General features: G+C 35.5%; 1 protein-coding gene across 13 annotated transcripts in view; it reads left to right on the forward strand.

The window, feature by feature from the left end:
* TBC1D5 (TBC1 domain family member 5) overlaps positions 1-12107 on the forward strand; it is a 431389-nt gene that overhangs the window by 18807 nt on the left and 400475 nt on the right. For 2 of the 13 annotated variants that reach the window (XM_015568083.1, XM_015568085.1), the window contains exons 1-2: positions 6704-6715; positions 9023-9025. The exons of 8 other annotated variants lie outside the window; for them this stretch is intronic. The gene's annotated coding sequence lies outside the window, so the exon portion shown is untranslated. 3 more of the 13 variants (XM_015568087.1, XM_015568088.1, XM_015568084.1) reach the window with 3 other exon arrangements.

A 12107-nucleotide genomic window follows, 5' to 3' on the forward strand; every position in this document is an offset into this window, starting at 1 on the left:
TGGAGAAAGTGCTAAGAAAAAGCACCTGGGTGAGAAAGCCTTGGTGTGCTAAAGGAATGGTAAGTGCCTTTGGGAGGTTGTCATTTTGGGCTCAAGAATAACATAAAAAATGACATTAGGTAGGTGGGTTGAATCCACTTTATAGAAGATTTTGAAGATGAAGCTATGGAAAGGTGGAGTTTTATTCTGTAGAAGGTGGGCAACTACTGAGGGGTTTTGAGAAGGGGAAGTATGGTACATATTACATTGAATTTCTTGACCCTATTTGGGAATATAATGCTAGAAGGGGGATTGAAGAAAAGGAAATTGTGATGTTTTGAATTAATGACTTGTTTAGCTGAAAGGAAAAGAAGGAAAGATGTTATGGAGGGAGGTAGAACTGACAGGAATTGGTGACTGACTGAATGTGGGAGGTGGAGTAGGTGGTAGTGAGGGCTAGATACCAGAGTTACTATTACTAGAGGCCCGGTGTACGAAATTTGTGCACTCGGGGAAGGGGGGTTGGTCCCTCAGCCTGGCCTGCACCCTTTTGTAGTCCAGGAGCCTCCCGGGAGCGCGCTTAAGCCATCAGTCGGACATCCTTGGCACTGCTGCGGAGGTGGGAGAGGCTCCTGCTACCGCCGCTGCACTTGCCAACAGTGAGCCCAGCTTCTGACTGAGTAGCACTTCCCCTGTGGGAGTGCACTGACCACCAAGGGGTAGCTCCTGGGTTGAGCATCTGACCCCAGTGGTCAGTGCATGTCATAGCGACTGGTTGTTCCGCCATCGGGCCAAAACCTGCTCTGTGACATCTCCCGAGGGGTCCCAGATAGCGAGAGGGGGCAGGCCAGACTGAGGGACCCCACCGGTGCACTATTGGGGCCGGAGAGGGACATGGGGCGTTGGCCAGCTGGGGAGGGACTGCAGGAGGGTTCCAGGGCATATCTGGCCTGTCTCGCTCAGTCCCGATCAACCGGACCCCAGCAGCAAGCTAACCTACTGGTTGGAGTGTCTGCCCCCTGGTGGTCAGTGTACATCATAGCAAACAGTTGAGTGGCCTTAGCATATCATTAACATATTATGCTTTGATTGGTTAAATGGCCACCTGGATGACTGGACACTTAGCATATTAGGCTTTTATTATGTAGAACCAGAGGCCTGGTGCATGAAATTTGTGCATGGGGGGTATGGGGAGGTTCCTCAGCCCAGCCTGCACCCTCTCGCAATCCAGGACCCCTCGGGGGATGTTCAGCTGCTGGAATTGTGCCTAAACTGGCAGTTGGACATCCCTCTCACAGTCTGGGACCGCTGGCTCCTAACCACTCACCTGTCTGTCTGATTGCCCCTAACTGCTCACCTGCCTGCCTGATCACCCCTAACTGCCTCTGCCCCAGCCCCCGCTGCAGCAGCTTCGTCCGGAAGGACGTCCAGAAGGTCGTTCGGTTGTCCGGTCTAATAATGTTACGCTTTTATTATTATAGACTAGAGGCCCGGTGTATGAATTCGTGCACAGGAGGGTTCTCTTGGCCTGGCTGGTGATTGGGACCGATCAGCAATGTCTGTCGCCCAGTCCTGATCGGGGCTGGCTGGAGGGAGGGACTGCGGGAGGTTGGCTGGCTGCAAGATGTTGCCTGTGGGAGCGCACTTGACCACCAGGGGCCATCTCCTGCATTGAACGTCTGCCCTCTGGTGGTCAGTGCATGTCACAGCTACCAGCCAGTCATCCAGTCCTCTGGTCGTAAAGGTCACTTAGACTTTTATATATATATAGATGTGGGACTAGGACCAGTTTGCTGAGACAATGTATACTGAAGTAGGAAAACACATTTGAACTTTGGGACTGTTGTGACACCTTCTGTCATGCATGTAGCAGGGAAGTGGGGAAGTTCAGGTCTGGAAGGAGGAAAGTCAAGGCTGATGACAAAGATTTAGGAGATACCAGGTAGACAAGGGTATAATTTAATTCATTTTAGGGGATGGAATCTATGAAGAGAGTAAGAGAATAAAGATAGAATATCAGAGTGAGGGAGAACTCTCTGCATTTTTTAAATAGCTTTTTTGAGACATAATTCACATACTAAACAATCCACTTTTTTTAAAGTATTCAATTTGCCCTACTTGGTTGGCTCAGTAGATAAAGCTCGGCCTTTGGACTGAAGGGTTCCGGATTCGATTCTGGTCAAGGTCACATGCCTCGGTTGCAGGCTCCATCCCCAGTGGGGGATGTGCAGGAGGCAGCGGGTTAGTAATTCTCTCTCAACATTGATGTTCCTCTCTCTCTCACTCTTCCTCTCTGAAAGTTACAATTCAATGACTTTATGATATTCAGAGTTGTACCACCATCACTACAATTGATTTTTGAACATTTTAATCGCCCCTAAAATAAACTGTATGGTTTAGCATAGGTTTTACTATTTCTACAAAACAGTCTGTTGGAAATTGATAAGAATTACATTGAATCTGTAGATCCCTTTGGGTAGTATTGCTATCTTAACAATATTAAATTTTCTATCCATGAACATGGAGTGTCTTTCATTTATTTAAGTTGACTTTAATTTATTTAAGCAGTCTATTGTAATTTTCAGTGTATATATCTTTTACCTCTTTGACTAAATGTATTTCTAGGTATTTTATTCTTAGAGGCTTTTATAAATGAAAGAGCTTTCTTAATTTCCTTTTTGGTTCATTGCAGTTATATAGAATCACAACTGATTTTTTTTTTCTTTTTGGTGTTGATTTTGTACCCTGCAACATTGTAGAAATTCTTTATTAGCTGTAGTGGTTTTATTTCATTTTTGAATAGAAATAGTTTTACTACTTCTTTTCCAATTTGGAAGCTTTTTTATTTTCTGACCTAGTAACTCTGACTAGAACATACAGTACATTGTTAAATTGCAGTGGTAAAAACAGGAATTCTATTCTTTTTCCTGATCTTAGGGGAAAAGAGTTCAGTCTTCCATCATTGAGTATCCTACTAGTTGTCGATTTTTCCTGAGTGCTGTTTATGTTGAGTAAGTTTCCTTTAATTCCTAGTTTTCTAAACTTTTTAATTTTTTTATGAAAGAGTGATTTGGACATTTTCTGCATCAGTTGGTATGATTGTGCCCCACTCTACCCCCCTTCCATTCTATTAATGTGTATTACATTGACTGATTTTCTTTTTTTTTTTTAAATATATTTTATTGATTTTTTACAGAGAGGAAAGGAGAGAGATAGAGAGTTAGAAACATCGATGAGAGAGAAACATCGACCAGCTGCCTCCTGCACACTCCCCACTGGGGATGTGCCCGCAACCCAGATACATGCCCTTGATCGGAATCGAACCTGGGACCTTTCAGTCCGCAGGCCGACGCTCTATCCACTGAGCCAAACCGGTTTCGGCCATTGACTGATTTTCTTACGTTGAATTCCTGGCATCCCACTTAGATCATGGTATATAATCCTCTTAAAAAATGCTGTTGGATTCATTTGCTACAACTTTGTTGGTCTGTAGTTTTCCTTTCATGTGATGCTTTGTCCTTTTTATCAGGGTAATATTGGCTGCATAAAATAGGTTATTAAGTATTTCCCTCTTTGTAATTTTTTGGAAGAGTTTGGAAAGAATGGGTGTTAATTCTTTAAATATTTGGTATAATTCACTGGTGAAGCCATATGGTCCTGGACTTTTCTTTGGGAGGTTTTGGTTACGAATTCAATCTCTTTAGTAGTTTAAGTCTTTGAGATTTTTTTCTATTTCTTCTTGAGTTATTTTGGGTAATTTGTATTTCTAGGCATTTGTCCATTCATCTAGGTTATCTAATTTGTTGGCCTTCAGTTGGTTCACAGTATTTTATTAACAATACTTTTCATTTCTCTAAGGTCTATAGTAATGTTTCCACTTTTATTTAAGCTTTTAGTTATTTGTGTCTTCTTTTTCTTTTTTTTTTCTAGCTAAAGTTTTGTCAATTTTATTGATATTCTAAAAGAACAACTTTTGGTTTTGTTGATCCTCTATTGTGTTTATCTCTGATCTTGATTATTCTTTTTCTTCCTTCTGATAGCTTTGGGTTTAGTTTGCTCTTTTTCTCGGTCCTTAAGATGTAAAGTTAGGTTATTGATTTGGATCTTTCTTCTTTTTAATGTAGGCATTTGCAGCTATAAATATCCATCTGAGAACTGTCTTCACTGAATCCCATAAATTTTGATATGTCTCATATGTTTCCATTCATCTCTAATTTCTGATTTCCCTTATGATTTCTACTTTTACCAATTGGTTGTTTAAGACCATTAATTTCAATAAATTTCCTTTTGTTATTGATGTCTAGCTTTATTCCACGTGGTTAGAAAATATACTTTGTATGATTTTAGTCTTTTTAAATTATTGAGATTTATTTTGTGTTACTGATCTTCTTTCTAGATGTTCTTTCCATTATTGAAAGTAGGAGATTGAAGTTTTCAACTATTATACAGGTAGAATCGGTTATTCTTTAATTCTGTTGGGTGTTCTCCACTGACATTATAGTAATTACTGATAAGGAAGCACCTCTGCCATTTTGTTTTTTGTTTTCTGTATGTCTTACACCTTTTGACCCTCGTTTTCTCTATCACTGTCTTTCTTGTGTTTAATTAAACTTTGTAGTCAATCATTTTAATTTCTCCCACATTTCTTTTTGTGTATAGTTTTAGATTTTTTTTGTGTATGGTTACCATTAGGATGGCTTAACATTTAAAATTTATAATAATGTAGTTGAAATGGATACCAACTTAACTGCAACAGCATATAAATTTCTGCCCCTGAAATACCTCAGTTCTCCTATCTTTTATGTTGTCTTGTTACAAATTACATCTTTATACATTGTATGTGAGTAACAGAGTTATAATTTCTTAAATGAAAAAATGAGGTTACAAATCAAAAGTATAATAGTAGCCTTTATGTTTTCCATGAATTTATCTTCACTGGAGATCTTTATTTCTTCATATGGTTTTGAGTTACTTTGTAGTTGTTTTTTTCTTTTTGTTTTTTTTTTTCATTTAGCCTTACGGACTCCTTTAGCATTACTTGTTGGACAGGTCTAGTGGTAATCTAATATTATTTATTTCTTTTATAGTTGTAAAATTTCTCAAAAAACAGCTCACCTATGAATTCTATTTATAGCTTCATCGCCATTCAGATTTCATAGTTCTTAGTAGAGCATGCACTTGCTGTTTTCAATTCTTCCTGTCGAGGAAGTTAGCTTGGCTTCTTACGGAGAGGAGTGTAACTGTTTTTTATGTATTTCTTGTTTAGTTTACATGTATACTTGTGGAGAAGCTCCACCGACTGTCCTTGACCACTAAATTTGTACTTAATTCACAAAAGTGAAAGCCATCATAAAGAACTCCAACCACTGTCTCTTTGGTTTTACCTGATTATGCGTATTAGAATATATAGGAATAATTGGACTTTCAACAGAAAAATGAAATATTTCTCCTACTTAACCATTTTGTTGCATAGATTTTCTTGTTGTTTTAAAAGTCTTTGAGTATAGTAGTTTAATTTTTTCAGTAACTATTTTGGAAATTAAATTTAGGTATGTAAGTGCTTCTAAGAACTTATAAAATGTACTTTCAAGTTTTAACTAATATTTCTAAATAAGTTACACTTAACTGTGAAAATTTTTATAAATGTTCTTAAAGAGAAAAATGGATACAGTATTATAGCTAATAGATTCTTTTTAGAACACAAAGATCTGTTTTTGATAAAATACATTGACAGTAAAATAAAGTGAAGATAGTGTATGACCTATAATTTTTTTCTTAGTGATATAAAAATAAGTGTCTCAAATAGAGTGTAATTAAAAGTTATTATAACTACTTATGATTTCTTTGAATTTAATTATCTCAAATTAAATAAAATTGCATTTATATTTATCTAGAAGTCTATAATTTTTAAACAAAATGCACTTACCAAAAATTATCCCAAAGTTTAGAAAACCCACTAATTTACATTTAAAAACTTAAAATAACCTTTAAGTTAATGATTTTTATTTACCTTTGTTAGAACTTAAATGCAAAAATAATAACCTATATCTCTTTATATGTAGATGTCAATCCAATTCAAAAGGTGACTGAAAATGAATGACTTTATTGAAAAAACTGCAGTTCTTAAATTTTAGATTAGATATAATTTTTTAATTTTATACAAATTACAAAAATGGCTCAATTATAAAATTCATAAAGATAATTTAAATTCAGAATAATTCAGTTTAATTTAAGATAATTTAAGCTCAAATGTATAATTATAAATAGCTCGGCTCCTTAACTATATGGAATTTGAAATGTCATATAACCTTTTTAGATAATTTTCCTAATTAGGTGAGAACAAGGCCTGAACTGTCTCCATTTGATTTTCTTGCTAATATTTGCAATTTAGTACTAGAGTTAATCCTTAATTGCTGGAAGAGTTGTCTATAACATGGTTACCAATTACTTTTCTATAATACAATATGTAATAAATGTTAAGGATGAACTATTCAAGAAATACATGTTAAAAAGTTTCAAAGTAACAGCTTACTAATGGTGTACTGTGTTTATGTGTGTGTTTGTGTAAAGGTAGAGTTGATTTTTGGTGTGTTCAATGTTGATGGAAAAGAATAGCTGATTAAACCTAGAAACTAATTAAATTAGTTTTCCTTCAGGTATGAAATATGTGCTCCTCCAACAAAGGCCTGAAGGTCTGGTGTGAGCAGAAGGGCAAGACCCTTTTTAGCACTGTTATGTGAGGAACTAATATAATCATGCTACATTATTTTCAGATTGAATTTTAGTGAGATCACACGGAATGGGACAAATTAATATAATTATTTTAAAATAATACTCAGTGCCAAAGAAAATTAATGATTACGATTGGCAATTTTGTGTCCTATTCCCTAACTTATATATGTATGTGTTCATTGTCTCCTGGAGCATTTATTAGGGGTGTTTTTGTGGGAAAGCTTATTCTCTGATTAAGACATTAATTTTCAGATATCAGTGATTTTAGTTATTAGAGTTTCCCTGTAATAAATTAAACTCCTCTTTTGACAAATACAGAGGTGAACTACTAGACTTCTCTCTCTGCAATTTTAAGCCATTTTCAAATATTTATGATAAAGAATTTTGGCTTTGTGGTTTTTTAAATTATGGATGGAATAAGAAAACTTTGCAGTTCGCTTTTACTTAAAAATATATTTTAAAATTACATTAATTTTTAATGTTAGTGGTATCTTACTTAAAAACTTGTTTATTCACTTTCATGTTTTAAGTAGAAATCAGGAAGTACCAGTGAAAAGTTTACAATTGTGGGAACTTTTTCTATAAACGAATGTGTGTATATATGTAGGTATCTTTTTTCCCCTTGGGTTTTGAAATATAACTATGTAGGCATCTTTTTAAAGCCTGCATTTTTCTCTCCACAAAGAAGACTTGCAGCAGCTAAGAACAATTTATACAAATGTGATTATAACTTTGGGTAAAAACTCAAAAGGCACCCTTTTGGAATGGGTTGGTGGTTAATTAAACTTGGGCTGTCAAAATTTAAAATTATATGGCCTCATATTCTCATAGCTAGACCATGTATCTGGCTAAAATAATGTCTTGACCCCCCCTTCAAATTTAACCATAAATTTCCAGCTTACATCCATCTTTATTTTAAGCCAGCAAGTTAAGATGTTTTGTGTCTTTTATCTGCTCAGGCATTAACTTTGAATCAATGTAGCTATGGAGTAGTTTGGAGAAGAATTTCACTTATTTAAGGACTTGCCCCCGAGCTTTTAAAAATGGCTTGAACTTTTGATTCTTCATGGTTATGTATGTATGTCAATTTTTGCCTTGCTCCGCTGTTATTTATTTTTAGCTGATGGAAGTATAAATTGCTCAGCCCAGTTCTTCCCCTCTATTTAAGTTCCTTTTCCATATCCTTAAAGGTAGCAACATATGAATCTTATGAAGATTAAATGAGTAAGTAAAACTTTTTAAATCTTGGTAAATCATTTGAATTTGGCAACACTGCTTTAGGTAGGTTAAATGATCATTTCATTTAGTTTATTTGCTATGTATGCCTAGTGATTGTCCTTTCAATATCATATGATAGGCATGGGGTATGATGCTAAGAAGCAGCAGTTGATTAGATTTTGGATATCTTTTTATATTGTTACATACAGTTTACATATTTTTTGGTATATTTTTTGATGTTTTTCACCATGCTCTTTCATTTTCCAAGCTTTTAGCCATAATTATATTTGTTCTGTTGTAAAACCGGCATCCCATAAAGTTATTGTGATGCCATAATTTGTTTTGCCAAGTAGGTTTGGTGAATCTACCTTTGCTTTCGCTAGATATCTGAACATGGTCTTTTAAACGGTCTGCATTTAGAAATAAAAGAATTTGTTCTGCTTTTAGAGTAGCTATTTTCAACCAGTGTGCCACAGGGATTTTTAAAACATGCAGTACCTAACTATTTAGTCAGGGGCTCTGGCCTCTTTTCCCTTAGATTGTCAAATAAAAAAATGACAACAGCCAATACAACAGTCTGGTGTGAATGAATAAAAATTATACCTATTTTTTTTTGTCAGATCAGCAAAAAACATCTTAACTTTTTGGCGTGTCACAGAATTTTAGTAATTAGTTTATGTGTGCCATGAGATGAAAAAGGTTGAAAATCACCGGCTTAGAAGAGTTGATAAGTAAAATATAGCTTACCTCACATTGAAAGGACAGTTAATGGAGTTTGGAATCTGGTTCATTTCAATATAACTGAAAATATATTCAGCCTCTGCTAGTACAAAATTATAATTTTTTGTTTTACAAAGTTACACATTAGAAAATAGACTAAACACAGTTTTGGCTGTGTGAACAGTGTTTCCAATCCACTGGGAGTGGAGATCATGAGCTCTTGAAGCTTGGTCTCTACTAACTTTCTTTACTAAGTCCACTTGGCTTGTATGTTATTTATTTACAGTAATCCAGTTCAAGTTCTAAAATGACAGAAAATGCTGATCTGGGATTGTGTTGCAATAGTTGTGGTGGATGTTTTCTTGCTTGTTAGACTGTCTATCTGCGCCTTGTATTAATTAGGAAAGTTTTCAGCTATTATCTATTCAAATATTACCTATACAGTCTTTTAAACATTCTCTTCTAATGTTGATCTATTTATATTTTAGATCATTGCTACTCAAAGTGTGGTCTTCGGATTAGTGCTGATCTACAAACTGACTTTATTGGTCTGTAATGAGTTAAGGACAGAAATTCAAAGCAAGCATTTAGAAACTTTTTGTAGCAACTTGGTATTATTACCATGACATCTAAGGACATGGTTTATAAAAACAGAAATTCACTTTTATTACATTTTACAGATTTTTTTTCTGCAGTGGATTGACAATTTAAAAAGGGTTCTTCATTTCAGAGAGTTTCAGCAGTATTTTGTTAGACCTCCTCATTATATTTTTTTGTATCTCTTAACTGCTTTTACGTTTTCGTTCTTTGTCTCTCTCAACTGCATTTTGGATAAGTTTTAAGAGTCTTTTTTTCCACTTACCAATTCTTCATATTGACTATACAGTTTAACTTTTACACTGAATCTAACATTTTACCAGTGTTTTTTATTTCTTGAAGTTTTGTTTGCCAGGGGTTAGGAACGGTGGGGGTGCGGGGTAAGTATGATTATAAACAGGTAATAGGAGAAAGATCTTTTTGGCACTTTTTCGCTGTTAACATGATGTAGGTGCGTTTCCTTTTGGTAGACTTTTTAGAGTCTATTTCTGGAGCCTTGTGTAGCCATCAAAAGGTAAGCCCAGTTTTGCCAGTGCTAGGCACTTACTCGCTTATTCTACTTTGTTTTGTTTATAGCTTATGAGGAGACTGCACTTTCTTGCTATCTAAGCAATTCATTAAAGCAGATTTTTCTCACTAAAATTTAAAAATTGTATCTAACAGTGTTAAGGTATCTAGACTGTCATACTGCTGGAAATGAGTGTTTCCATCTGTCTATACTTCAATTTTAGCAAATATGTTGCTATTTTGTGCCTCAGTTCTCTTATATTTGTTATTATAATAAACTATTTTTCTTTATCTCTTTGGTCTATCAGATGTCTAGTGTAAACCCATCACAGTATGCACTCAGTTATGTAGTTATGTCTATTAGTCTTATTTCCTGCTATTCTTTCACTAGCCCTATTATGATTTATTACACTTGTATTATAGCCACTATTCTTTCTCTCATACTTCATCCTGGTTAAGTGCTGCTTCTTTTGTGGACTCCAACAGTTCCTTAAGGCACCACTGACATTTTGGGCTGAGTAATTCATTTTTGTTGGGGTGCCGTCCTATGCATTGTAGGATGTTAGCAGCATCCCTGTCCTCTACCCACTAGATGCAAATAGTATCTTCCATTTGCAACACCAGACATTGCCACACATCCTTTTTTTGGGGGGGCGGGGGGCGGAATATCAATGGTTGAGAACTACTGTTTTAGAACTGTGTGAATCTGGTCTCCATTGAAGATCCTTGTTTGATTATATCTGCCTGTGGTTTTATCTTCCGGATTTTCAGTGGTCCATACTGTCTGGATTGTACATTTTCCACTTACTATATTTGCTTGTGCATTTCTTTCTTCCCTCTCTGCCCTGTGTGTGTGTTTTGTTTGCGTGTCGCACGTGCACATGTCTGATTTCCCCAAGTTCTAGATGTATTTTACTTTTTTGTTTGCTTGCTATTTTTGGTCAACCCTATACACTTGTTAGTAGTTTCAAATATATCAGTTGCTTGCTCTTTTCCTTATTTTTCCACTTTTATGTGGTAGTAATGGGGTTTGGAAAATGGAATCATTCTAGAAAATGTGAAGAACTTTGAGGCATTCTAAATTCTAATTCTACTAATGATAATCATGAGGCTTGCAGATAAAAGAGTTAATACCAATGTAATGGTAGTATGTATACCCAATAATAGTGGAAAATTTAAGATAGCATAAGATAGTCATAAAGATAAGAAGGATGTAATTTCTGTTTGCTGTATTTGTTATATAAGTAAACAGAAAAATGTGCAGAGGAGTAGAATTAAAAAATAGACTGAAAAATACAGAAAATGTAAGGATTTGTAGAAGCATGAAGTAGGAATGATTAGTTCTACAGAGTGAGATGAGCAAAGTAATCAATATGTTGAGGTAAATTGTTAGGAATGATGGATTGTAGCATCTGGTTAGGAGTGACTTGTGTAAAGCTGACAGATGTGATAGGCGAATATTAGTAAGTTGAAAAGAAGTTCAGAATAGAGAGGTTAGATTCTTCTTACCAACTAAAAAGAAACATGTATTTTTTCGTGCCAGTTGGGAAAGATAAAACTCAGTTATAGATTTTCCTCCTTTAAAAAATTATCAGAAAATTCCAAGTAATAATATAAGTTGAAGCTTGAATTTAACTACTTTTTATAAGGTGCTCCTCATCTAGGCCAAATTTTCATGAAAAGTAATCATAAGCTTAATATGTGTTTATTATAGAAAAAGTAGAAAGTAATGAAAAGTATAGGGAACGTGAAAAGTAGTTATAGATCCCAAAGCCCAAAACCACTGTTTTAACTTAGCTCAATTCTATTATCTTAATTTTTAGGTGGTCTTAGTCTTTCTTTCTCTCTATATAGAAATGATGTATGTGTAAATATATACTGTATGTATATACACTGAGTGGCCAGATTATTATGACCACCTGATGTTTGTAGGCAAATTAGCTATAATTTCGCGCTGAAGTTGCTAGAGGGTCAGACCATTATAAATAGGGAAGCAGGTTGTTTACCATTACAGTAGAAGTGATTTTTTTTCTGAAGATATGGGTAAACAACGTGATTTAACAACCTTTGAATGTGGGATGGTTGTTGGCGCTCAGAGCCATGGAGCGTGTATCAGCAAAACAGCCAAAGGCCTGTTCGAACACCTTTGCTGTCTGCAGTTACCAAGATAAAACGTCTCAAATTTACACAGGAACACAAGGATTGGACAGTCGACCATTGGAAAAAAAGTCATGTGGTCCGATGAATCATGTTTCCAGTTGCATCATGCAGATGGCAGAGTGAGAATTTGGTGGAAACAGCATGAAAGCATGCACCCCACATGCATGAGTACAACCCTTCAAGCTGGTGGGGGC

This window comes from Myotis davidii, unplaced genomic scaffold (assembly GCF_000327345.1).
Source record: "Myotis davidii unplaced genomic scaffold, ASM32734v1 scaffold962, whole genome shotgun sequence".
Taxonomy (NCBI): domain Eukaryota; kingdom Metazoa; phylum Chordata; class Mammalia; order Chiroptera; family Vespertilionidae; genus Myotis; species Myotis davidii.